Genomic DNA, 25,941 nt, shown 5'->3' with positions numbered 1-25,941 from the left:
AAAGGTTTTGCTAAGTGTAGTATTTGACATAGAACTTGGGACTCAAATATAATCCTATAATCCAAGCCATCCTTCCACCCTGACTTTATAGACTGTGCAGCCATGCAGTCTTTGCTGACACTGCATGGTCTCACTCTGTGAATCCTACTTCCCTAGTGAACCAGCCCATCACTCTATCCCTGCCCCAGGAAGTGACCTTGGAACCACAAACCCTGAGTTCTGTTCTTTCAGAGCACATGAGTGCACTAGATGTTCTGTCATTCAAATCTTGTTTTACTGTGCTGAGTTTGGTTCATCCCATGTTCATGAAGCTTATCAAGAAAAGTCATTTTTAATTTACATTTTTCCCTCCATCCTTCTTCATATAGTACTCACACAGCTGAAGTTTGAAATACAGTTAAACACAATTTAACATCTACTAAGCAGATTTGAAAGAAAAAAAAAAAGTAAGGGTCATGACTAGGAATCACAGGATTTTTATACACCATGACTAATTTATTCTTGTTTTCAGGCCTTTGTCTCATCATAAATAATTAGAAGCAACAGACCAAAAAATTGCAAGAGAAACAATAGGCTCACTAGTATAAGGAATGGAAGGGTGGGGGGAGAGTAATGGAAGACAATGACAGTAAAAGGAGATTAACAAGCAGAAAACAGAGGCAGTTACAAGTTTAACTCTAAGCAGCCTAGCAACCAAGTAAAGAGAGAATTCGATGAAACATAAAAATCATTATGTTCAAACAGTTCTGACCCAACTGTCTGGGGGAAGTACTAACACTAAGATATAGCACAATTTTTTCACGGGATCCTCATAAGCATTAAATACACAATTGAAGTAAATAGAATCTTGAAAAAAGGCACAATAACCTATTTTGTGTGGGTATCTCTACCCTTCATTGTATGCCTAGGGCATGAGTTACTATCTCATTCAATGCCAGCAGTTATAAGCTCTTCCTGAGATCGCTCATGTGGATAGCCTATCTGCCTTGTCGTGGGAAAAACCCAGGTTTGAGCCCAACCCTGGAAGCTTTGGTGCCCTGGTGTCTCTCTCTCTCTCTCTCTCTATTTCTCTGTCTCTCTCTCTCTCTCGCTGAAAATGTTGAGGGCAGGGTAGATAGCATAATAGTTATATAAGACTTTAATTCCTGAGGCTGAGCAGTGTTCTGATAATGGAAGGAAGGAATAAAGAAAAGACAAAAATTCCATGGGATTTGCATGCCTGAAACCCTAGGCTCAACCCCTGACACCACATCTACCATAGTTGACCTTGCCTGTCTCCTCTCTGTCATAAAAATAAACAAGTACAAGTAGAGAACAAGCCTTATCATGAGTGAGGTCCTGGGCTCAATGTCTGGCACTAAAAGGGTGCAACATAGCCAACACCAAGAAAATTAAAAGGATATATCAGACAAGAAGTTAATAACCAAAATATATAAAGAGCTCACCAAACCCAGCAACAAAAAAAAACAAATGACCCCATCCAAAAATGGGGAGAAGATATGAACAGAATATTCTCCATAGAAGAGGTCCAAAAGGTCAATAAACATGAAAAAAATGCTCCAACTAATTGACAGAGAAATGCAAATAAAGACAACAATGAGATACCACTTCACTCCTGCAAGAATGTCATGTATCAGAAAAGGTAGCAGCAACAAATGCTGGAGAGACTGTGGGGACAAAGGATCCCTCCTGCATTCCTAGTGGGAATGCAAATTAGTCCAACCCATGCTAAGAGCAGTCTGGAGAACACTCAGAAGGTTAGAAGTAAATGTTCCAGGAGTCCTGAGATTCCTAAACAGACATCATGATGGACCTAGACCTCAAATAAATCCCTCTCTCCATTGTTAGCAGTCATTCCTATCAGGAACAACACAACAGGCCACTTTGTGGGCCCCCATAGGACCTTGCCCTCAACTTGAATCAACAATGGTTGAAAATGTTCCATCCTCCAAAAGGAAGCTGGACAATATACTCTATGCTACACCTGAGGAAAATGGGTCCTGATATTGGGGCAGCTAGAAACGTTCCTACTCATGACCACAGAATGTGAGCTCAGATCTACAGGGATGCAGAGGCTTCTAAATTGAATATGGGCCCCAGATCACATCAGATAGATGGGGTTTACAGTCAACAATATTTATACCCCTTTCCCATATTTGGAAGCTACTCTCTTCCCTGATCCAGCTTTCTAGTCCTTCTGCCAGCCATGATATCACTTCCCCAGATAATAATTAGGATCCACCTGCATATCAGATTTCAGGCTCAGGCAAAAAACAAAACAAACAAACAAAAAAAACCACTAGTATAGCCACAGGCCCTTTGGAATATAACTAAAAAACAACTACTGGCTGTCTACAAAATGGAGGGCCTCCCAACTCTTCATCTGCACTATTCCAGCCTTTAGTTCCATGATTGGTCAACAATTTATTTGGCTTTGTATGTTAACTCTCTTTCAGCCACCAGGTTCCAGATACTAGCATGATGCTGACCAGACTTCCTTAGACAGACAACCCCACCAATACATCCTGGAGCTCTGCTTCCCCAGAGCCCTTCCCCACTAGGGAAAGAGAGAGACAGGCTGGGAGTATGGATCAAACTGTCAATGCCCATGTTCAGCAGGGAAGCAATTACAGAAGCCAGATCTTCCACCTTCTGCATCCCACAATGACCTTGAGTCCATACTCCCAGAGGGTTAAAGAATAGGAAAGCTATCAGGGGAGGGGATAGGATACAGAGTTCTGGGTAGGAATTGTGTGAAGTTGTACCCCTCTTATCCTATGGTTTGGTCAATGTTTCCTTGTTATAAATAAAAAATTAAATTAAAATAAATAAATAAATAAACAAGTAAAACTCTAAAATATTAAAAGGAAAAAAAAAGTATTGGTCAGCAAAAGAAATGGCATTGGTGATAATGAGAAGTACCTGAGCCCACATCAGAAGACCTGCCTACAAGTGCTAAATCCTGATTCCTAGTCCTGATTTTTTTTTCTTTTTTATTTAAGAAAGGATTAATTAACAAAACCATAGGGTAGGAGGGGTACAATTCCAAACAATTCCCACCACCCAATCTCCATATCCCACCCCCTCCCCTGATAGCTTTCCCATTCTCTATCCTTCTGGGAGCATGGACCCAGGGTCATTGAGGGTTGCAGAAGGTAGAAGGTCTGGCTTCTGTAATTGCTTCCTCGCTGAACATGGGCGTTGACTGGTCCATCCATACTCCCAGTCTGCCTCTCTCTTTCCCTAGTAGGGTGTGTCTCTGGGGAAGCTGAGCTCCAGGACACATTGGTGGGGTCTTCAGTCCAGGGAAGCCTGGTCGGCATCCTGATGACATCTGGAACCTGGTGACTGAAAAGAGAGTTAACATACGAAGCCAAACAATTTGTTGAGCAATCATGGGCCCAAAGCTTGGAATAGTGGAGAGGAAGTGTTAGGGGGGTACTCACTGCAAACTCCAGTGTACTTCTGCATTCAATATATATTTTGCAGTAGTTTATGGATATGTGTGAACATATGCTCTCACAGAAACTGGTGTATATCTAGGTTTTGGGACTTTGTTAGAAAGTGAACCACCTGAGATGGAATTAGAGTATACTATGAAAGGAAAGGTCTCACCCGAGTAATGAAGCTGAAGGGTTGTCATTCCACACGTGAAGTCTCTGGACACAGTCTGAAGTGAAGCATGTTGAGGTGGCAATCGTTGTGTTGGTTAGGTTGTGATCAGCAGATGCAATATTATTTGATATGGATTGGGAGAGGCATACGGGAAAGTGGGCCCTATACAATGGTTCTAGTACTGGGGGAAGTAGAGGCTCTATAGTGGAGATGTGAGGTTCCTGCTGTCTTAGGGTTCAAAAAGACAACTGATAGTTAATGTTATCATCACATTAATTGGGTTAACTTTGAAAAGTCCTTTTGTTAGGGTTTGCTGTATCCAGTATCTTCTATATAGCTGTGCTATTGGTTGCTTCTGATCTACTTGGTCTAGGGTTTTGAGAGAGTCTGCATATCAATTACACAGCCTATATATTAAAGATTCAGTTTGTGTTTTGAAAAACTTTGAGACATACAATTAATCTTCCCCCTCTCGTATTAATTAACTAGTGATTTATATGACTACATTTTACTAGGAGTGTACATAAACACCATTCCCACCACCAAAAGACTGTGACCCATCCCTGCCACCCACTCCCACCCCCCACTGTCCCAGGAAGCTGCATGTCTACCCCTCACCACAGGGTTTTTACTTTGGTGCCCTACTTACAATTTGGTCAGGTCCTGCTTTTAGTTTCCCTTTCAGATCTTCTTCCTCAACTTCTGTTGATGAGTGGGATCATCCCATACTCATCTTTATCTTTCTGACTTAGATCACTTAACATAATTCCTTCTAGCTCTGACCAAGATGGGTCAGAGAGGGTGGGTTCATTGTTCTTGATAGCTGCATCCTAGTCCTGATTTCTGAGTCTTTCTGGAACTTTTAAAACACGGAGACACAGGGATTCTTACCTAAGCAATGACATCACTCCCAATGTTCCCTTTTGTCAGAAGATTAACACAAGCAATGTCTCTCTTTCCCTTAGCAATTAAGTAAGGCTAGCAGATGGTAGTTTCTACCATTATAAATTATTTGTTTTTCAGTGACTTTGGAGAGAAGGATTTTTCATATTATTAAGTTCTTTTGATACTTCTTTGGATAAAGATTAACCTCTCCATTTTTTTATTTTGTTTTGTGTGTTTACTTAGCACTTTATGACCATATTAAAATATCAGTAGTATAATAAATAGTACCACAAGATGATAAGGCACCTATATCTGGATGACGGATTATTGTGGAACATGTTTCTACGTATACAGATCACAGAGACTGGGATTATTGTGGAACATGTTTCTACGTATACAGATCACAGAGACTGGGAAGGACCCTGAATTTACTTCATTTAAAATTTTTTAAGTATCATTTATTATCTTTGTTTAATTATTGGCTAGAAAAGGCCAGAAATCAAGAGAGAAGGGCTTGGTCGAGAGGGAGAGAGACAGAGACACCTGCAGCCCTGCTTCACCACTTGCAAAGTTTTCCCCCTGCTGGTGGGAACCAAAGACTCAAACCTGAGTCCTTGAGCACTGTAACATGTGCACTGATCCAAGGGCCCCTAAAACTTTTTCTTTATTGGGGAGACTAACAGTTTACAGTGGATAGTGAAATACAATAGGTGGTACATGTGTAACATTTCTCAGCTTTCCACATAACACTCCAACCTTCCACCTAGATCCTCCTCCACCATCTTGTTCTAGGACCTGAACACTCCACCCTGCCCCAGAGTCCATTACTTTGGTGCAATACACCAAATCCAGTCCAAGTTCTGCTTTGTATTTTCCCTTCTGTTCTTATTTTTCAGCTTCTGTCTATGGGTGAGATCATCTTGTACTCATCCTTCTCTTTCTGGCTTATCTCACTTAACATGCCTGAATTTACTTCTGTATAACCAACTTTAACCTCAAAAAAAAGTGAGATGATAAATTAATTCAATTTTTGAGCAATCTGCTGGCCAAGAAGAATTCTAGTTAGATGCCCCAGCAAGACAGTGAGTGCATTTGCAGAGTGTGTTTGCTTTGTCATGGGCACAACCTAGGGTCTCGAGTTTGGTCCCCAGTACACTAAACGGAACTTTGGTGCTGTGATGTCTTTCTTTCTTTCTTTCCAGCTCTGCCACTATCTTTCCATTTGAAAAAAGTCCTCCTGGTGTGGTGAAGCCCCAGTGATGACAATAAATAAATAAACAAACAAACAAAAACACCACTTATTGGTATGATGTATGTAAACAAAGGTCAAAGAAGAAGGCCAACAAATAAATAGCTTTTCTATAATACACACTTTAAAAAAATAAATAAAAATAAAAGACTGAGGGATGAAAACTTAGGAGAAAAAGTTACTTCCAGAAAAAAATGAATTTGTGGAAATAAATTATGGTGCTTACAAGTACAAAAGAAGGCCACATATAAGAGAGGACATTAGGTAACTCAGCCAGCATGAACCAAACATGTTACTATGAGTGGGAGCCTGGATTTAATCTTAGGTGACCACATGGGGACTCTGACATAGGGAAAGCTTCACCAGTGATGAAGCAATGCTGTAGTTCTCTCTCTCTCTCTCTCTCTCTCTCTCTCACACACACACACATATACATACTACTTTAACACCCTTTATCTAGAGCAAAGAAAAAAAAAAGGTCAACAACTGTTAAAGAATAGGAAAGCTATCAAGGGAGGGGATAGGATACAGAGTTCTGGTGGTGGGAATTATGTGGAGTTGCACCCCTCTTACCCTATGGTTTTGCAGATACCTACGAACTTCCAAAACTAAGTAAAGAGGAACTAGATAACACGAAAGGCCTATCACAGCTAATGAAATAGAAACAGTTATCAAAAACTTTCCCAAAAATAAAAGTCCTGGACCAGATGGTTTTACAAATGAATTCTACAAAACCTTCAAAAAAGAAGTAATACCTCTACTTTTAAAGTCTTCCAGAAGATTGATGACACTGGAATACTCCCAGCTTCTATGCAGCCAACATCACTTTGATACCAAAAGCAGACAGGGACACAACCAAAAAAGAAAACTACAGACCAATATCTCTGATGAACATAGATGCTAAAATATTGAACAAAACTCTAGCCAACCAGATACAGCAGTATATTAAAAAGATTGTTTATCATGACCAAGTGGGGTTTATCCCAGGGATATAAGGTTGGTTTAATATACATAAATCAATCAACGTAATCCACCAAATAAACAAAAGAAGAACAAAAACCACATGGTCATATCAATAGATGCAAAGAAAGCCTTCAACAAAATACAACATCCCTTTATGATCAAAACACTACAAAAAATGGGAATAGATGGAAAATTCCTGAAGATAGTGGAGTCTATATATAGCAAACCTACAGCCAACATCATACTCAATGGTAAAAAACCGGAAGCATTTCCCCTTAGATCAGGTACCAGACAGGGCTGCCCACTATCACCACTATTCAACATAGTGTTGGAAGTTCTTGCCATAGCAATCAGGCAGAAGCAAGGAATGAAAGGCATATAGATTGGAAGAGAAGAAGTCAAACTCTCCCTATTTGCAGATGACATGATAGTATACACAGAAAAACCTAAGGAATCCAGCAATTATCTTTTAGATATCATCAGGCAATACAGTAAGGTGTCAGGCTATAAAATTAACATTCAAAAGTCAGTGGCATTCCTCTATGCAAACACTAAGTTAGAAGACCTTGAAATCCAGAAATCAATTCCTTTTACTATAGCAATAAAAACAATAAAATATCTAGGAATAAACCTAAGCAAAGAAGGGAAAGTCTCATATACTGAACATTATGAGTCACTACTCAAGGAAATTGAAAAAGACACAAAGAAGTGGAAAGATATTCCATGTTCATGGGTTGGTAGAATTAACATCATCAAAATGAATATACTGCCCAGAGCCATATACAAATTTAATGCTATCCTCATCAAGATCCCAAACACATTTTTTAGGAGAATAGAAGAAATGCTACAAATGTTTATCTGGAAACAGAAAAGACCTAGAATTGCCAAAACAATCTTGAGAAGAAAGAACAGAACTGGAGGCATCACACTCCCAGATCTCAAATTGTATTATAGGGCCATTGTCATCAAAACTGCTTGGTAATGGAACAGAAATTGACATACTGACCAGTGGAATAGAATTAAGAGCCCAGAAGTAAGCCCCCACACCTATGGACATCTAATCTTTGACAAAGGGGCCCAGACTATTAAATGGGAAAAACAGAGTCTCTTCAACAAATGGTGTTGGAAACAGTGGGTTGAAACATGCAGAAGAATGAAACTGAACCACTATATTTCACCAAATACAAAAGTAAATTCCAAGTGGATCAAGGACTTGCATGTTAGACCACAAACTATCAGATACTTAGAGGAAAATATTGAACTCTTCCCCATAAATTTTAAAGATATCTCCAATTCTTCTTCTTCTTCTTCTTCTTCTTCTAGCGTTTGCCCTTCTTCCGTAGCCAGTCAACAGGTCAGGTTGAAAGCTGTCAGGAGTTGCTTGTTGCTGGCTTTGAAAGTGACTGGGATCCATGTGGATTCAGTCGGCTAGGAAGGATCGTCAGTTTCCCCAATGAATGGGTACTCACGGGATGCACCACGAGAAGGTCGATCCAAATGAAGGGAATCCAATTACAAAGAAGAGTAAGACAAGCATAAACCTATGGGACTACATCAAATTAAAAAGCTCTGCACAGCTAAAAAAAACTACTACCCAAACCAAGAGACCCCTCACAGAATGGGCGAAGATCTTTACATGCCATACATCAAACAAGAGGTTAATAACCAGAATATATAAAGAACTTGCAAACAATAACAACAAGAAAACATATAACCCCATCCAAAAATGGGGGGAGGACATGGACAGAATATTCACCACAGAAGAGATCCAAAAGGCTGAGAAACACATGAAAATGCTCCAAGTCTCTGATTGTCAGAAAAATGCAAATCAAGACAACAATGAGATACCACTTCACTCCTGTGAGAATGTCATACATCAGAAAAGGTAACAGCAGCAAATGCTGGAGAGGTTGTGGGGTCAAAGGAACCCTCCTGCACTGCTGGTGGGAATGTAAGTTGGTCCAACCTCTGTGGAGAACAGTCTGGAGAACTCTCAGAAGGCTAGAAATGGACCTACCCTATGATCTTGCAATTCCTCTCCTAGAGATATATTCTAAGGAACCCAACACACCCATCCAAAAAGATCTGTGTACAAATATGTTCTTAGTAGCACAATTTGTAATAGCCAAAACCTGGAAGCAACCCAGGTGTTCAACAACAGATTAGTGGCTGAGCAAGTTGTGTTATATCTACACAATAGAATACTACTCAGCTATAAAAAATGGTGACTTCACCATTTTCAGGCGATCTTGGATGGGCCTTGAAAAATTCATGTTAAGTGAAATAAGTCAGAAACAGAAGGATGAATATGGGATGATCTCACTCTCAGGCCGAAGTTGAAAAACAAGATCAGAAGAGAAAACACAAGTAGAACCTGAACTGGAATTGGCATATTGCACCAAAGTAAAAGATTCTGGGGTGGGTAGGTGGGGAGAATACAGATCCAAGAAGGATGACAGAGGACCTAGTGGGGGTTGTATTGTTATATGGAAAACTGGGAAATGTTATGCATGTACAAACTATTGTATTTACTGTAGAATGTAAAACATTAATTCCCCAAGAAAAATTAAAAAATAAAAATTAATAAAAGAAATAAAATGTAATTGTTTAAATGTCATTTGCCTCTAAGAAGTATAGCAATACTGGAAACTTAAAATTGAGAACATTTAATAAAAAATGAACTTGAACATAAAAAAAAAGTCCGGGGGGTATTTTACTATTACACCATCCTGGAACTGATCAATATATAACTTCCTTATTAAAGGGTATACTGTCAAGTGGTTTGTTCTACAGGATATTTTAATTGTGCCATTGTGAATGTCTAAATGTTCACAATCAACTGACAGACAAAACAGGACCAACAGCTACTGCTGTGGACAGTCAGGGTACTCCTTGTTAAAGAAAGGAAAGGACAGTGGAACTTGGGCAGGAAGGAAAGATGGGACTCCAAGTCTGTTAAGTGTCTTTTCCTTCATAGCAGGGAGTCTTTAGGTGCAATGAATAGCAAACTCAGATGGACTGGCATAGGATTTTAAAGTAAAGTGGCAGCAGAACTAAAAATCAAACTGTTAAAGTGCTTCTGCAAGGAGTGAGACTGTCTGGAGGGGGACAATTTTTCACTTTCCGTTTTAGATTATTTTGCACATTTTTTTCCGAGAACAATACTGCCTTAAATCGATGTGAATGAATAAAACAGAAATCTTATGACCTGAAATTCCCAGTTTTCTGCACTAACAACCATACCCCCACCACATACAAACATGCACACATACGCACATAAACTGTGTGGCCTCCATTCAACCTTCCAAGCTCTTTTCAGCAGGTTTGGGGCTCCCCTAGTCTGCTAAAGTGATGGAATTTCTAGGAAAACAGTCTATAATTATGTAGAAGAGAAGTTGAGCCAAGACTGCTGTAGTTAATATGCATTGGCCTCTGCACAGGGTTCCCTCAGCAGAAGCAGAAATCATGAAACAAGGAAAAGGAAAAAGGACCACCCACCAGCACATCCAACTGGCCAGATCCAGAACAAAAGCACACCTGGGAGTGGGGCCTGTGGCAGTTGTGTCCCTGTGGCTCCACAGGGAACTAAACTGTATGGCTGTCTGGCAGCTGAGGATGGAGAGACTGTACTTCCACAGCCACTAGTGGTGGAGGCTCTCATGGCCTCTGCTTTCCCCCGAGGTATGGCTCCCTTGCCCAGGACTGAGCTGTGAGCAGTGGCATGGGGTCTCTGGAGCCTACTTGAAAATATCATGGCAGGTAGCAAGGTAGGGGTCCAAGGGATAGGGCTCCCAGTTCAATATCTTGCAATGCATATACCAGAATGATATCACTGCTCATCCTCTCTTCCTGGTTAAGTAAACAAGCGAATCTTACGTTAAAGCCACACTTCAGAAAAGGAATAAAAAGGAGCTCCAGTAGTGCAATCAGTTAGCGTGCGGTACTTATACAGAGAAAGAATAAAAGAAAGTTTGCACAGAAGGAGCTGGCTGCAGGCAGACTGGGCAGAGGCATGAGGCCACAGGGCTGAGTCCTGACACAGGGACTTCTCAGGAGGCATCACCCTTGCATGATCACTTCTTTTTTTAAAATTATTATTATTGTTGTTGTTGTTGATGTCATTGTTGTTGGATAGGACAGAGAGAAATGGAGAGAGGAGGGGAATACAGAGAGGGGGAGAGAAAGATAGATACCTGAAGACCTGCTTCACCGCCTGTAAAGCGACGCCCCTGCATGTGGGGAGCCGGGGGCTCGAACCGGGATCATTATGCCCAGTCCTTGTGTTTTGCACTACGTGCGCTTAACCCGCTGAGCTACCACCCGACTCCCATGATCACTTCTAACATTTGGCCAGGCTCATATGTCCCCTGGGTCCAGCCCTGGGAGTTGAATAAGCTGCTACCTTCCACAATATGAATGCTCAGCAGGGTTCTTTGACCACAGTTTATGTGTAGCTTACAAAAAAACAATAAAAGAGTGTAGAACAGTTTGTTAAGGAGGAAGGAGGTCGGGGCTCCCCCTGTGTATACCTGTGTGGCCTGTGAAAATGGTGCTCCAGGATCTTGAGAACCAGCATGTCTATCACCTGAAAAAATGCCACCCATCCTTGACAAACTACAGTCATTCAGAACTGGTAGCTTTGGAAATGCCCTCTGACCAAAAAAAGTTACAAAAACTAGATCTGCTGCACTTCACAAGAGCCTGCATCCAGGATGTTGCTGTTGAAGCCATGAGTCATTTACTGTAAATTCAGATGTCACATTTTTATGGGGTCCTTCATTCAGTACAGGAGGGGCCCAGATCAAAGTCCTTCCCTCCAAAGGGGGTAGGAAGGCCCCTTATGAAGCTGCTGCCCTGGTATTGGTCATCAACTGCATGTGTGAGTGTGTGTGGGGGGGGAAGGAATGACAGTACCTGCTTCCCCTTGGAAAATGCAACTGCTACCCCAAAGGGACAGGGCATGACCCTGGAGGAAGGAAGGATCCTGAAATTAATAAACTGGGTTAGATAAGGATAGCCTTCAGTTGCTTACAGGAACTGTTTTTGCAGGGAACAATTCCTGTTAAAATTGAGTTTGGAAAATCAAAGGACCTGGATCAGAAACTCATTGCTCCCCTCACCCCACCCCTCTGCATCCCATGCACAACCCCCTTTTCCAGCTTGACTTGGTCCCTAGGGCAAAGGGCAGAGCCTCAGATCTATCACTAGCTTTGTCTTAGGAGGAAAAGCATGGAAATCCCATTATGATTCCAGAGGCCTTGATTTAGGAAACTGGAATGATGTGGTGGCCTTGAGGTTCCATCCTGTTAACCCAAATCCAACTCCTGATTTTCTAGCCCTTCCTTCTGCATATTTAATTCCCAGAAACAAAGGAACCAGGAGGTAGATGAGAATGGCGAGTCCTATCTGCCCTTGGTTGCCACTGAAGGACAATAAAGAGCCTTTCCCTTCTTGAAAAAAATGACCTGATAGTTTTGGCTTTCTGTGGCTTTAAGAGCAGGGTTCCTTCTAGGTTCTTGTCCCTTCCTACAAGGCATCATCAGGCAGGGAGAATCTGGGTTCTGTGCTCCAGGGCATCTTGACAGTTATTGAATTCTGCCATCACAGCAGGAAGGCAGCTACTGCTTGTGCTTGGATGTGAGCCTTCCAGAGTCCTGGGAAACCTTGTCTGTGGCGCTGGGAATTCATGAAATTCTGGCATCAGAGAAAAACTGCTCCTGATTTCTTTAACCACTTAAAAATATAAAATGCACAATGAAACAAAACCAGGAAAGGGTTTCATCCAGCCCTCGGCTCAGAGTATGGACCAGCACGAAATGAGAGAAGTCCTGGGCCCTGGCCCCTGTCCTTAGGGGAGTAACCTGATTCTAGATGTTAGTAGGGGAGTACTGCTTCTCAAGCTAGATTCAAGCACAACAGTAATGAGCAGCCTTCCTTCTGCCTTGCAACTAAACCTTATGAATATATTAGCTCATGTTTACAGTTTCCTCTGGGGAGAAATCCAAAACTCTTCCATTGCTGTTTTAAAAATGAAATCAGCATTTTCCCTCATTTCCAGATTAGAAAATAATAAATGTCCAGAACTGTGTACTGTAGCCTTATCCCAAGGCTACTTCTGTCTATCCCAGGGAGCCCACCATGCAGGACAGCTGAGGATAGCAGTGTGATGAGAAAGGGAATAGACCCACTTTGCTTTCTCTTCTCAGCAATCAAGGAGGCAAGCAAAAACAACTGCACAGATGAGCATGAAATCCATCTCTTCCAACTGAGTGCATCAGAGCAAACATAAACGGGATGACAGCATACTAATTAGAAACAGTCAACCACACACATACACACACACACACACACACACACACACACACACACACACACACACACGTACATGAACCCAGAAGAAGCATGCCAATACAACCCTGGGACATGGAAATGGGGAGTGCTTGGTTTTGCCTCTCTTCCTGTTGGAAAAACAGGACACAGGTGCAGATAAGTAAGTGGAACTCCGAAGGGAAGATCACACCTTGGGTCTGGCAGGATGTCTCAGAATGTCACAGGATGTACTGACGGGTCTGCCAGCTCCCAAGTGAGGCTTGCTTTCCAGTCTGCATTGAAACCAAAGAAGTCAAAAGCTGGAGGGGGGATGAAGATAGGGACCTGCCCAGATGGAAGTCCTACAGGAAAGCAGACAGCTAGATTCCTGGACTCAGAGCACTGAGGCCTCATCTCAGAGCTTCATACCTAGTCAAAGGGCCTTCCTCACTGCTCACAAAAGCCAACTGACTAAAGGTTGTTCACCTCAGCAACTTACTGGTAAAAATATTGTAGAGAGATGAAATCCAAGTATCTCCCTCATATTGTCTAGTTCAGAATGATATGTTCCATTAAGAATCGGGAAATCCATAACATGGCATCACATACTTTATTTAGGAAAATGAAGATAGCTGTCCAGACATATGCAGAATATCTGGGCAGAAAGGCAACTAGTTGATAAAGCTCAGCTCTTTCGTCCTGACCTGTCTAACTGGGATGAACTTTTCACTGGTTTGTTTAAATGTCCTAACCCTTCTAATGGTCCTGTCCTCCACGTGAGACTTTCTACGGGCCCAGCTTCTTCTTATTTTCTAAGCCATGCCTACATCTATTCCATAACACTTTCTACTTTCTTAGCTATTTCTCTTTCCTCTCGGTGGAGCCAAAAACAAACAGTCTAAGTGACAAAGATCTGAGTCTCAGATAACTCTGCAATGTCCATTCCTTACACTAATTTCGCCCCTAACAAAACCACAAAAGATCTGTGTGAGTGCACATACACACTCACATGCTTGTTCCAGGCAAAGCAGAGCCCTTCTCAAACTGTTCTGAGTAGATCAGTCATCTTTTTCTAGTTTGGTGAACAAGTGGGTGGAATCCTGCCCAGATGCAGCAGGAGGAAGATCTAGGTTCAAATCCCCCTCCTGCCATTGCACTGGCTATGGAGCTCTGCAGTATAACCTTGACCTTACTAAGCATCTCACCCACAGAAGATGACACCACTGCCTGCTTCAAAGTGTCACTTTGAGTGTCACTGACCATGAGATGAGCAAAGGAAGAAACTGGTAAGGGTATGCTCTATGCATGGATATTGTAATAATCCCAACAGGCCAAACTGGTGTGTGCACTGAGAGTATAATCACCCATCTGCTAAGAACTTGGGGGTCATTTAGATAGAGTGGCACTCCACTGATGCAGAAGAGGGAGCCAGGTATATTTATTAATGGAAAGCATGGGCCTGCCACAGAAGAAATGCAGGGAACACTTTACTGTGCAGAAGCCCCACCATTGCTGGTCATGAAAGCTGACCTGTGTCTTGTGACACAACATTTGGCTTCTAGTGAAACCCAAACTGAGATGACTTCTAGACTTGCAAACTCTTCAGTAAGAATTTCAGAGACTATACCAGACAATGGGAGTGGTGGCAGGTGTGGCTTGGAAAGGTGGAGGCAGGGCTTGGGTGTTAATAGGTAGACCTGTGGGCATGGCTCTCTCTCTCTTTCTGTCCAGGTCATCATGTAAGTAACAACTCTCTCCCTCTCTCTCTCTCTCTCTCTCTTATCCTAAAATGTGAATGTTCTTAATTTTCTCAAATAAAATTTAAACTTCCTGAAAATCCTGCTCTCTCCTCAATTCTTTGTTGAAATAACATGTAATGAACTTTTTAAATGTTGAGGAAACAAGTGTTGGCCCCCTTCCCCTGAAACAAGACCCCTCCCCTAAGAGAAAAAACTCCTCTCTATAAAGTAAAGACTGTGGAGGGGTCTCAGCAACCACAGCCCAAGTCTGCCTCCACTGGCAAGTATGTCTGCCCCTAAAGCCAGCATCATAGTGGTTTGTATCTTTCCCACCTCCTTTTACTGATAATCAAACATGCACTGATTTGTTGTAATGCAGACTTCCCTCCCTCCAATCCAATTATTTTGTAATTGTATTACAATTGGCTTGAGTCATAAAATAAAAACTCTCACATACTATGGAAGGGACATTAGCAGTTGGAAAGTGGTAATTATAAGCCAGGGGTAAGAGCAGGAGGCAGTGAGCAGGCTGGGCACAGACACCCTCGAATGGGAGTGAGCACAGGCCCGATGGGCAACAAGCAGTCTCTGATCGGGACAGGTCACCAGTCGCACACATAGCACTCCTACATTTCACACTTGGAAGTTCAGGGAAGTGAGGAGTTTACATAAAACCACATAGACCCAGCAGAGGGTAGAGAGCATAATGGTTATGCAAAGAGACTCTCATGCCTGAGGCTCCAAAGTTCCAGGTTCAATTCCCCATACCACCATAAGCAAGAGTTAAGCAGTACCCTGGTGTAAAAAAAAAAAAAAAAAAAAAAAAATCACACAGACCAAGTTGCTGCCTCAGAGGAGGCTCGTCTTGTCCACTATACCTGCCATGTCCCTTAAGGCCCTCTTTTCCCCAGGCACATTCTGAATAGCCCATCACCAAGCAAAACTCCAAAAAAGAACATTATTCAAATTTTCCCAGTTTTAACCTGGCTGGAATACATGTAGAAATGCAAAGATTAATTTTAAGTTTAGCAGAGTCATTTACCTTAAGAGCTAGAATAATTTCCAATCCCCTATCTGGAAAACATGACCAAGAGTGATTCTCCTTATGTGACCTATCTATTAGTTGAAGCTACTGCAGTGAATTCTTGTCTCTTAACAACAGGTTAATTCTCAGCCTGGACCAGGCAAAATCATCCAGGCACAGATTCCACAGCTGTCTCTCCACCATTCAAGGCCTCTTTGTTCTTAGTTCCAGTGCTTGTAGATCAGTTCAAATACTTTCAGCCTGGGGCAATCTGATCCAACTGGTCTCAGCAGCTTTTCCTGACTGGTAACCAAATTAGGAAGGAACAATGCAATCTACACACAAAGGAAAAGACTTCCCTGAGCTGAGAATCTCAGCAAATTCCCTCTGGAAGAAAAAGTTTACTATATTAGACTCAACAAATTTGCCTGATGAATTAAGACTCAGTTGTTACTTCAACAAAAAGAAAGAAAGAAAGAAAGAAAGAAAGAAAGAAAGAAAGAAAGAGCCATATTAAGATGCAAGTTATCAAAATATCAATCCCCCACACCACCATAAACCAGAGCTGAGCAGTGCTCTGGTAAAAAAAAAAAAAAAAAAAAAACAACCAAACAAACAAAGACTAATGAATAGATATACTAAAATTTAAAGACAAATATGTGAGCCAGCAAAAATGCTCACTTGGATAGCGCTCTGTTTTGTCATGAGCAAGACCCAGGTTCAAACTCAGTACCCACCTAGCTAAAGGAAGCTTTCTTATTGTGGTTCCTTCCCCTTCCTCTCTCTGTCTTTCTCTCTATTTCTTTAATGATTTGTTCTTTTTAAATTGTTATTTATTTATTATTAATGGATAAAGACAGAAACTGAGATTCATGTTCATCTCTTAATTAATTAATTAATTTTTTTTTCTTTTAGATTGAGACAAAGAGGTAGAAAGACAGAAAGTGAAAGAAACCATAGCACTGAAGCTTCCTTCAGTGTGGTGAGGACTGGGCTTGAACCTGGGTTGCATATATATGGCAAAAGCAGTATGTTATCCAAGTGAGCTATTCTGGTGGTATTGTTTACTAGATGTCCTTCTATAAAGTAAAGTAAACTTTCACCTCTGTTTTTCAGCTTTCTCCTTTGTCAATCCTTTCCCTGAAGTTGAGTGTGTGCTTCAAGGTGGGACTTTGGAGCCTCAGGCTTGAGGAGTCCCTTTACATAACCATTATGCTATCTACTCCCACCTTCAGGTTCTAATAATACTATAGCTTGAGTTGTCTCTCATATTCATGCACTTTGTTGACCTGTCATCATTAAATGATTATCACCCACACCCTGGGCATTATTATTTTCATGTAAATCTGCCACTTCAAAGATAAGCCACTATTTCTTTTCTCACAGCATTGGAAGACTTCCTACTGCAGACCCTCATATCTTCAACCAGAAATTAAAGAACCCCCCTCTGCATTCTGGTTTCCAAAATGTTTCCATTCTCTCCCAATGACATATAGCCAATAATTCCCAAATATATGTACTGATTTCCAGTGTCTCCAATTTTGATCATATAATTTCCACAGCTAGTAGCTGGTTTCCCCACACTTGACTCCCCAAACCACCTCATCCTTTAATTTCCAAATCAAATAACTATGTTCCCATCTATAAACAAATTTACAGAAAATTACCACCTTGAGAGTAAACATGGGAAGGGAATCACCAACCCAGTTTCAGCAGAGTGTTTAAATAGGCATCTACAGAAATGAAATGGATGATGTGAGTACAAGGCAGGTGTATAGCAAAAGATAGAAATTCTACCCTTGTGGGAAATAAGTCATCAATATATAAGTGAATTCACACACACACACACACACACACACACACACTAATATTCATTTGTCTCAAGGATTATGGGTTGTGTGGTTACCAATGATTTTTGTAATATACTTTAAAATCTTCTCATTTCTAAGGAACCAAACATATCCATCCAAAAAGATTTGTGTAAAACGATGTTCACAGCAGCACAATTTGTAATAGCCAAAAGCTGGAAGCAACCCAGGTGTCCAACCATAGATGAGTGGCTGGCTAGGTTATGATATATATTACTCAGCTATTTAAAATAATAAATTCACCTTCTTTACCCCATCTTGGATGAAACTTGAAGATATCATGCTAAGTAAGGTAAGTCAGAAACAAAAGGATGAATATGGTATCATCTTACTCATAGAAGTTGAAAAACAGTATCAGAAGGGGAAATACTAAGCAGAACTTGGACTGGAGTCAGTGTATTACACCAAAGTAAAAGACTCTGGGGTAGAGGGGAAGGTTCAGGTCCTGAAACATGATGGTAGAGAAGGACCTATTGGGGATTGTATTGTTATGTGGCAATGTTATACATGTATAAACTATTGTATTTTACTGTTGACTATAAACCATTAATCCTCCAATAAAGAAATAAAACAATAAACAATAAAAATGAATAAAATATTCTAATTTATGCACTTATCTACAAAATAATAAAGGTTGGAGATTTTTCTTTCCATCTTTTTTAATGTTTCAAAGCAAAGCAGTTGTATTTAGAGATTACCACTAGCTCAAGGAGTAAAAATCCATTCAGCAAGTCCTGAAAAGGAAAAGGGAGAAAACTGTGGACATGGGCTCCTCTGAATCTCTCTGGATGTCCTGGTGTGCAGGTGTCCACGCTCCAGCTGCCTCCTGCAGCCTGTCTGCTGACTGTCCTTGAAGTTCTGCGTCTCTCACAAGCCATTCTGCATCCACAGCCCCACTGCTAAATATTTATCGCCTTGATATGTTCTAGTTCAAGCTCTCCAGAGAAACCATCAAGCTAAACATGACCGACCATATGCACATGGATTCTCTGTCATTGGTCAATTACTCAGCTCTATGCTAAGGATCATCAGATGCTCCCACAAGGGTGCTGCATCCATTATAGGTTCTTCCAGAAACAGAAGCCACAGAAGAGGAAGAGGGAAAAGTGGGATAGGAGATGAGAGCGTCTTGCAATATCAAAATCTGCAGGGTGGGCCAGCAGGCTGCAGACTATGAAAGAGTATGGTGGCTACCTGTTAGCAGAACCCCCGCCCAGTTACTCACAACATTCTCCCACCCCCTGCCCCATACACTCAGCCTTTTCTCCTGAGCCCTTTAACTGATTGGATAAGATTCATCCACATTATGGAAGGTAATCTACTTTACTTAAAGACTATCTATGTACATAAATGTTCATCTTACTCCAAAAAAAAAAAAAACTTAAAAAAAATCTCTAGAGCAGGAGCCAGGGAAAAGCTCATCTTCTATCTGAAAGGGAGGGGGGAAGGTGAAGGTTTGTGGGAGTAGTAGAATTGTGCAGGTTTGAAGCCCCTTGTGACAAAAGAAAATTTTCTAGACTAATCTTTAAGCTAACATGAATATCATAGTCCAGCTAAGGTGACATAATATTAACCATCACAGATACCTAGACATGCTGGGATAAAGACTGGATGATCAGCTTCCCAGGGTGGGTGGAAGGGGTGGTGGAATGGGACACAGTCTTTTGGTGGTGGGAATGGTGTTGATGTACACTCCTATTAATTTGTAGTCATATAAATCACTATTTAATTACTATGAGAGGGTAAAAATTGATTGTAAGTCTCAAACTTTTTAAAGCACAGACTGAGTCTTTTTAATACATAGGCTGAATCTTTGCTATGTTGACTCTCTTAGAAGCCTAGACCAGGAAGAACAGAAGCAACTGGTAGCACAGCTATATACAAATAATGTCATAAATTATGGTGATTTTGGGTATGATACAATAAATCCTAACAAAGCATTTATTCAAAGTTAACCCAATTACCAAATAATGTGAATATAACCATAACTATCTATTGTCTTCTTGAACCTTAAGACAGCAGAAGCCTACCGCTTCCTTTTTAGAGCTTGTATTTCCCCCAGTTCTAGAACCTCTAGGGTGGGGCTCACTCTCCTGCATGTATCTCTCAGTTCATACCAAATGATATTGTATCTGCCAATCCCAACCTAAACAACACAAGGAGTACCACCTCAGCATCCTTTACTTTAGACTGTGTCCAGAGACATCAGGCATGGAATGTCAACCCTCATTACATGGGTAAGGCCTTTCCTTTCATAGAATTCTCTAATTCCATTCCAGGTGGTTCACTTCCTAACAAAGTCCCCAAACCTAGATATAGACCAGGTCCCATGAGATAGAGCCTATGTTCACATGTATCCATAAATTAGGGCAAAATAGATATCTGAGCGCAAAGGTACACAATAGTCTGCAGTGAGTCAGTATAAAGTTCCTAATGAAATAGTATCTAATTAGACTTAGATACCCTCCTCACCTACTTCTGATTACAGTGCTCTCACTCACTCCAAAGCTAACCTTAGCAAAGCAAGGACCGCAAAAGCTGAATAAGGGCAAGAGACTGGCATACTTTAATGATAACTCTTCAGTCACTATCAGGCCAACCCATCAGCTGGGGCCCTAGCTGGGTAGTCCTGAGATTCCCAGACACGATCGGCCTAGACCTCAAATAAAGCCCTCTCTCCATTGTTACCAGTCATTCCTAGCAGGGACAATACAATAGACCCCTTTGTGGGCCCCCATAGGACCTTGCCCTCAACTTGGATCAACAATCATAGAGAATGTTCCATCCTCTGAAGGGAAGATGGACAACATACTCTATGCTACACCTGAGGAAGATGGGTTCTGATATTGGGGCAACTTGGAATGTTCCTATTTATGACCACAAAATGTGAGCTCAGATCTACAGGGATGCAGAGGTCACATAGGCTCCTAAGCTGAATATGGGCCCCAGACCAAATGAAATTGATGAGGTTTATAATCAACAATATTTATACCCCTTTCCCATTTTAGGGAGCTACTCTCTTCCCTGATCCAGCTTTCTGGTCCTTCTGCCAGTCATGCCAACACCTCCCCACACAATAATTAGGATCCACCTGCATATCAGATTTCAAGCTCAGGCAAAAACAAACAAAAACACTAGGATAACCACAGGCCCTTTGGAATATAGCTAAAATATGCCTACTAGCTATCTACAAAATGGGAGACTCTCCAACTCTTCATCTGTGCTATTCCAGCCTTTAGGTTCATGATTGTTCAACAATTTGTTTGGCTTTGAATGTTAACTCTGTTTTCAACCACCAGGTTCCAGATGCTAGCATGGAGCCGACCAGACTTCCTGGACAGACAACCCCACTAATGTGTCCTGGAGATCCGATTGCTTAGAGCCCCTCCATACTAGGGAAAGAGAGAGACAGGCTGGGAGCATGGATCAACATGTCAATGCCCATGTTCAGTGGGGAAGCAATTACAGAAGCCAGACCTTCAACCTTCTGCATCCCACAATGACCTTGGGTCCATACTCCCAGAGGGTTAAAGAATAGGAAAGCTGTCAGGGGAGAGGATGGGATATGGAGTTCTGGTGGTGGGAATTGTGTGAAGTTGTACTCCTCTTATCTGATGGTTTAGTCAATGTTTCCCTTTTATAAATAAAAGAAAAAATATAAGTGGATAGATAGGATGACACAGAAACTGACCTAAGAAAATTAACACAGCAAAAATAAGCAAAAGTGCAGAATTATCCTCCTATTATAATATAATTTTACAAATTACTATTAAATCACTAATAAAAAAATAACTAAAAGAAACTCTCAAGATTAATATTTAGCTACCTGTTGCCATGCCAATACAAACATCCCACTGTCTGAATAAGTAGCGAATGATGACTAATTGTATCCACTTTGCAATTTTAAAAGTTGAAGTGCTGTTCAGTTGGCTATAGATTATTTTAAAATATTGTTTTACTCAGGGAAGCAACAAGCCTAATTAACCTAGGTTCTCTTTCCTTAGGGGAATTTGCAACAAGGAAAAGGAGCATGAATTTATTAAGAATTTTGGATCAGCACAGTCCTTGTCCCCTGGTGAATGCGCACACACACACACACACACACACGCACACACACACACACACACCTACAGGGTCATGTCTCTATAGCATTTCTGAATAAAAGTTCTCTTGCTTGAGAGCTGTGATCTTCTAGTTCTTCCCACACAGAAAGCAAAAACTAAGTCCTCCAATCACTGCTATGGCAAAAATCTTCCCTTCCACCCCCAGGGTCCATGTCAGTGCAATATTTATCTACAGTAAATCTGAATTTCCAGTTTCATTGTCCTTAATTCTTAAAACAATTAGTATTAGCTCCAAAGTCAAATGGCAAGTCCAGAAAAGTTTGGAAAGGAAGGAAACACAATTGGGAGCATTTCCTGGTCCTGGATTTGTAGGCAGTACCTTTTAAGAGCTGGATTCAGAAGAGAAAATAAGATTCTTCTTAAACACTTGGGTTGGGGTTGGCAGAGAAACTGCCATTCTTGCGTGCACTGAACTCAATGCTTAGAGGTATTTCCTGTTTGTATCCCAATTATCTGCTTCAATTAAAGGCATTACACAAAATGAGGAAGTAGTGGGGTCTGTGAACTCATGTCCTGCATGCAGCCAGGAGAAGCTCCCTGCCAAGCTCTGCCCAGCCATACCCAACCTTCCTGTTGCTCCATCCCTCTAAGGCTAGTGAGGGAGTTTGTGACTTTCCTCTGGAATTTCTACCATGATCCCACATTTAGATCAACATAATTTAGTGCACCTGGATAACAGAAATAAACAAAGGCTTTCTAGTGCCCAAGCATCTGCTGTGCCAGCACCATTCACTATTCTTTAGAATATCCTTATGCATGAGGAAACTGAGACTTTGATGGTGAAAGCACTTACTAAATATTAAATGTAATGACTTTGACACTGGCATCATCTCAAAGATTTTTTTCCCTCAAGAACATTAGGTAGAGGCTGTTAACAATTATCTTTAAAAATTTTCTTTGTAAAATTTGAAAATTTGGGAGTCAGGCAGTAGCACAGTGGGTTAAGCACAGGTGGCACAAAGCCCAAGGACCAGAGTAAGGATCCCGGTTCGAGACCCTGGCTCCCCACCTGCAGGGAGGTCACTTCACAAGAGGTGAAGCAGGTCTGCAGGTGTCTATCTTTCTCTCCTCCCGCTACCTCCCCCTCCTCTCTCCATTTCTGTCTGTCCTATCCAACAGCAATGACATCAACAACAACAACAATAACTACAACAACAATGAAAAACAACAAGGAGAACAAAAGGGAACATAAATAAATATTTTAAAAATTGAAATATTAATTGCTTTTTAAAGGTATATAAATTTGTTAATGAAAGAAAGGGAAAAGAGAGGCAGAGAATCATTTTGGCATATGCAGTCATTGAACTGATGGCCTCATGCATGCAATTCTAGCTCCCTACCAGCTGTGCCATGTCCCAGGCAGCAAGAGACTATCAAGGATTCTAAAAGTCCTGCTATGCCACATTGGGACATCAATCATCAAGCACAAATTCCAAGGAAAAGTGGGCATCATGGGGTAGAGGTGTCTCATGGGAGCTCTTTCACCCTCTGAGCACAGAATCACTATCTGGAATATGGAAGGACACAGCTGAGTTTCATCATTTACAGATTATATATTTAAAATATTTATTATAGGGGCCGGGTGATAGTATAAATGGGTTAAGTGCACGTAGTGTGAAGCAAAAGGATTTCAGTTGGAGCCCCCGGCTCCCCACCTGCATGGGGGGTGTCGTTTCGCAAGTAGTGAAGCAGGTCTACAGGTGTCTTTCTCTCCGCCTGTCTTCCCCTCTTCTCTCAATTTCTATCTTAACCAACAACAATAATAACAACAAACGCAGTAACAATAGCAGTAACAACAACAGTGAAAAAATGGCCTCCAGGAACAGTGGATTCTTTTTTTTTTTAATATTTATTTATTCCCTTTTGTTGCCCTTGTTTTTATGTTGTAGTTATTACTTATGCTGTCGTTATTGGATAGGACAGAGAGAAATGGAGAGAGAAGGGGAAGACAGAGAGGGGAGAGAAAGATGCTTCACAGCCTGTGAAGGGATTTCCCTGCAGGTGGGGAGCCGGGGGCTGGAACCGAGATTCTTATGCCAGTCCTTGGGCTTTGTGCCACCTGCACTACCGCCTGACTCCTGAACAGTGATTCTTTTTTTTTTTTTTTATTCTCAGACCAGATTTACTGGAGGTAATTTTTAAGAGTCTTTTTTTTTTAATTTATAAAATGGAAATATTGACAAGACCATAGGATAAGAGGGGAACATTTCCACACATTTCCCACCTCCAAAGCTTCATATCCAGTCCCTTCTGTTGATAGCTTCCCTATTCTTTCTTTTTATTTCATTCTTTATTTATAAAAGGGAAACATTGACTAAACCATCAGATAAGAGGAGTACAACTTCACACAATTCCCACCACCAGAACTCCGTATCCCATCCTCTCCCCTGATAGCTTTCCTATTCTTTAACCCTCTGGGAGTATGGACCCAAGGTCATTGTGGGATGCAGAAGGTTGAAGGTCTGGCTTCTGTAATTGCTTCCCCACTGAACATGGGCATTGACATGTTGATCCATGCTCCCAGCCTGTCTCTCTCTTTCCCTAGTATGGAGGGGCTCTAAGCAATCGGATCTCCAGGACACATTAGTGGGGTTGTCTGTCCAGGAAGTCTGGTCGGCTCCATGCTAGCATCTGGAACCTGGTGGTTGAAAACAGAGTTAACATTCAAAGCCAAACAAATTGTTGAACAATCATGAACCTAAAGGCTGGAATAGCACAGATGAAGAGTTGGAGAGTCTCCCATTTTGTAGATAGCTAGTAGGCATATTTTAGCTATATTCCAAAGGGCCTGTGGTTATCCTAGTGTTTTTGTTTGTTTTTGCCTGAGCTTGAAATCTGATATGCAGGTGGATCCTAATTATTGTGTGGGGAGGTGTTGGCATGACTGGCAGAAGGACCAGAAAGCTGGATCAGGGAAGAGAGTAGCTCCCTAAAATGGGAAAGGAGTATAAATATTGTTGACTATAAACCTCATCAATTTCATTTGGTCTGGGGCCCATATTCAGCTTAGGAGCCTATGTGACCTCTGCATCCCTGTAGATCTGAGCTCACATTTTGTGGTCATAAATAGGAACATTCCAAGTTGCCCCAATATCAGAACCCATCTTCCTCAGGTGTAGCATAGAGTATGTTGTCCATCTTCCCTTCAGAGGATGGAACATTCTCTATGATTGTTGATCCAAGTTGAGGGCAAGGTCCTATGGGGGCCCACAAAGGGGTCTATTGTATTGTCCCTGCTAGGAATGACTGGTAACAATGGAGAGAGGGCTTTATTTGAGGTCTAGGCCAATCGTGTCTGGGAATCTCAGGACTACCCAGCTAGGGCCCCAGCTGATGGGTTGGCCTGATAGTGACTGAAGAGTTATCATTAAAGTATGCCAGTCTCTTGCCCTTATTCAGCTTTTGCGGTCCTTGCTTTGCTAAGGTTAGCTTTGGAGTGAGTGAGAGCACTGTAATCAGAAGTAGGTGAGGAGGGTATCTAAGTCTAATTAGATACTATTTCATTAGGAACTTTATACTGACTCACTGCAGACTATTGTGTACCTTTGCGTTCAGATATCTATTTTGCCCTAATTTATGGATACATGTGAACATAGGCTCTATCTCATGGGACCTGGTCTATATCTAGGTTTGGGGACTTTGTTAGGAAGTGAACCACCTGGAATGGAATTAGAGAATTCTATGAAAGGAAAGGCCTTACCCATGTAATGAGGGTTGACATTCCATGCCTGATGTCTCTGGACACAGTCTAAAGTAAAGGATGCTGAGGTGGTACTCCTTGTGTTGTTTAGGTTGGGATTGGCAGATACAATATCATTTGGTATGAACTGAGAGATACATGCAGGAGAGTGAGCCCCACCCTAGAGGTTCTAGAACTGGGGGAAATACAAGCTCTAAAAAGGAAGCGGTAGGCTTCTGCTGTCTTAAGGTTCAAGAAGACAATAGATAGTTATGGTTATATTCACATTATTTGGTAATTGGGTTAACTTTGAATAAATGCTTTGTTAGGATTTATTGTATCATACCCAAAATCACCATAATTTATGACATTATTTGTATATAGCTGTGCTACCAGTTGCTTCTGTTCTCCCTGGTCTAGGCTTCTAAGAGAGTCAACATAGCAAAGACTCAGCCTATGTATTAAAAAGACTCTGTGTGATATAAA

At 41.4% G+C, this 25,941-nt stretch overlaps 1 protein-coding gene across 3 annotated transcripts in view; it reads right to left on the bottom strand.

The window, feature by feature from the left end:
- The window catches only part of PXDN (peroxidasin), a 112,020-nt gene that overhangs the window by 64,895 nt on the left and 21,184 nt on the right, over positions 1 to 25,941 (bottom strand). The gene's annotated exons all lie outside the window — the stretch shown is intronic.

Source organism: Erinaceus europaeus, chromosome 3 (assembly GCF_950295315.1).
Source record: "Erinaceus europaeus chromosome 3, mEriEur2.1, whole genome shotgun sequence".
Taxonomy (NCBI): Eukaryota; Metazoa; Chordata; class Mammalia; order Eulipotyphla; family Erinaceidae; genus Erinaceus; species Erinaceus europaeus.
The sequence above is the reverse complement of the archived record's forward strand: the minus strand, read 5'-3'. Positions and strand labels throughout refer to the sequence as shown.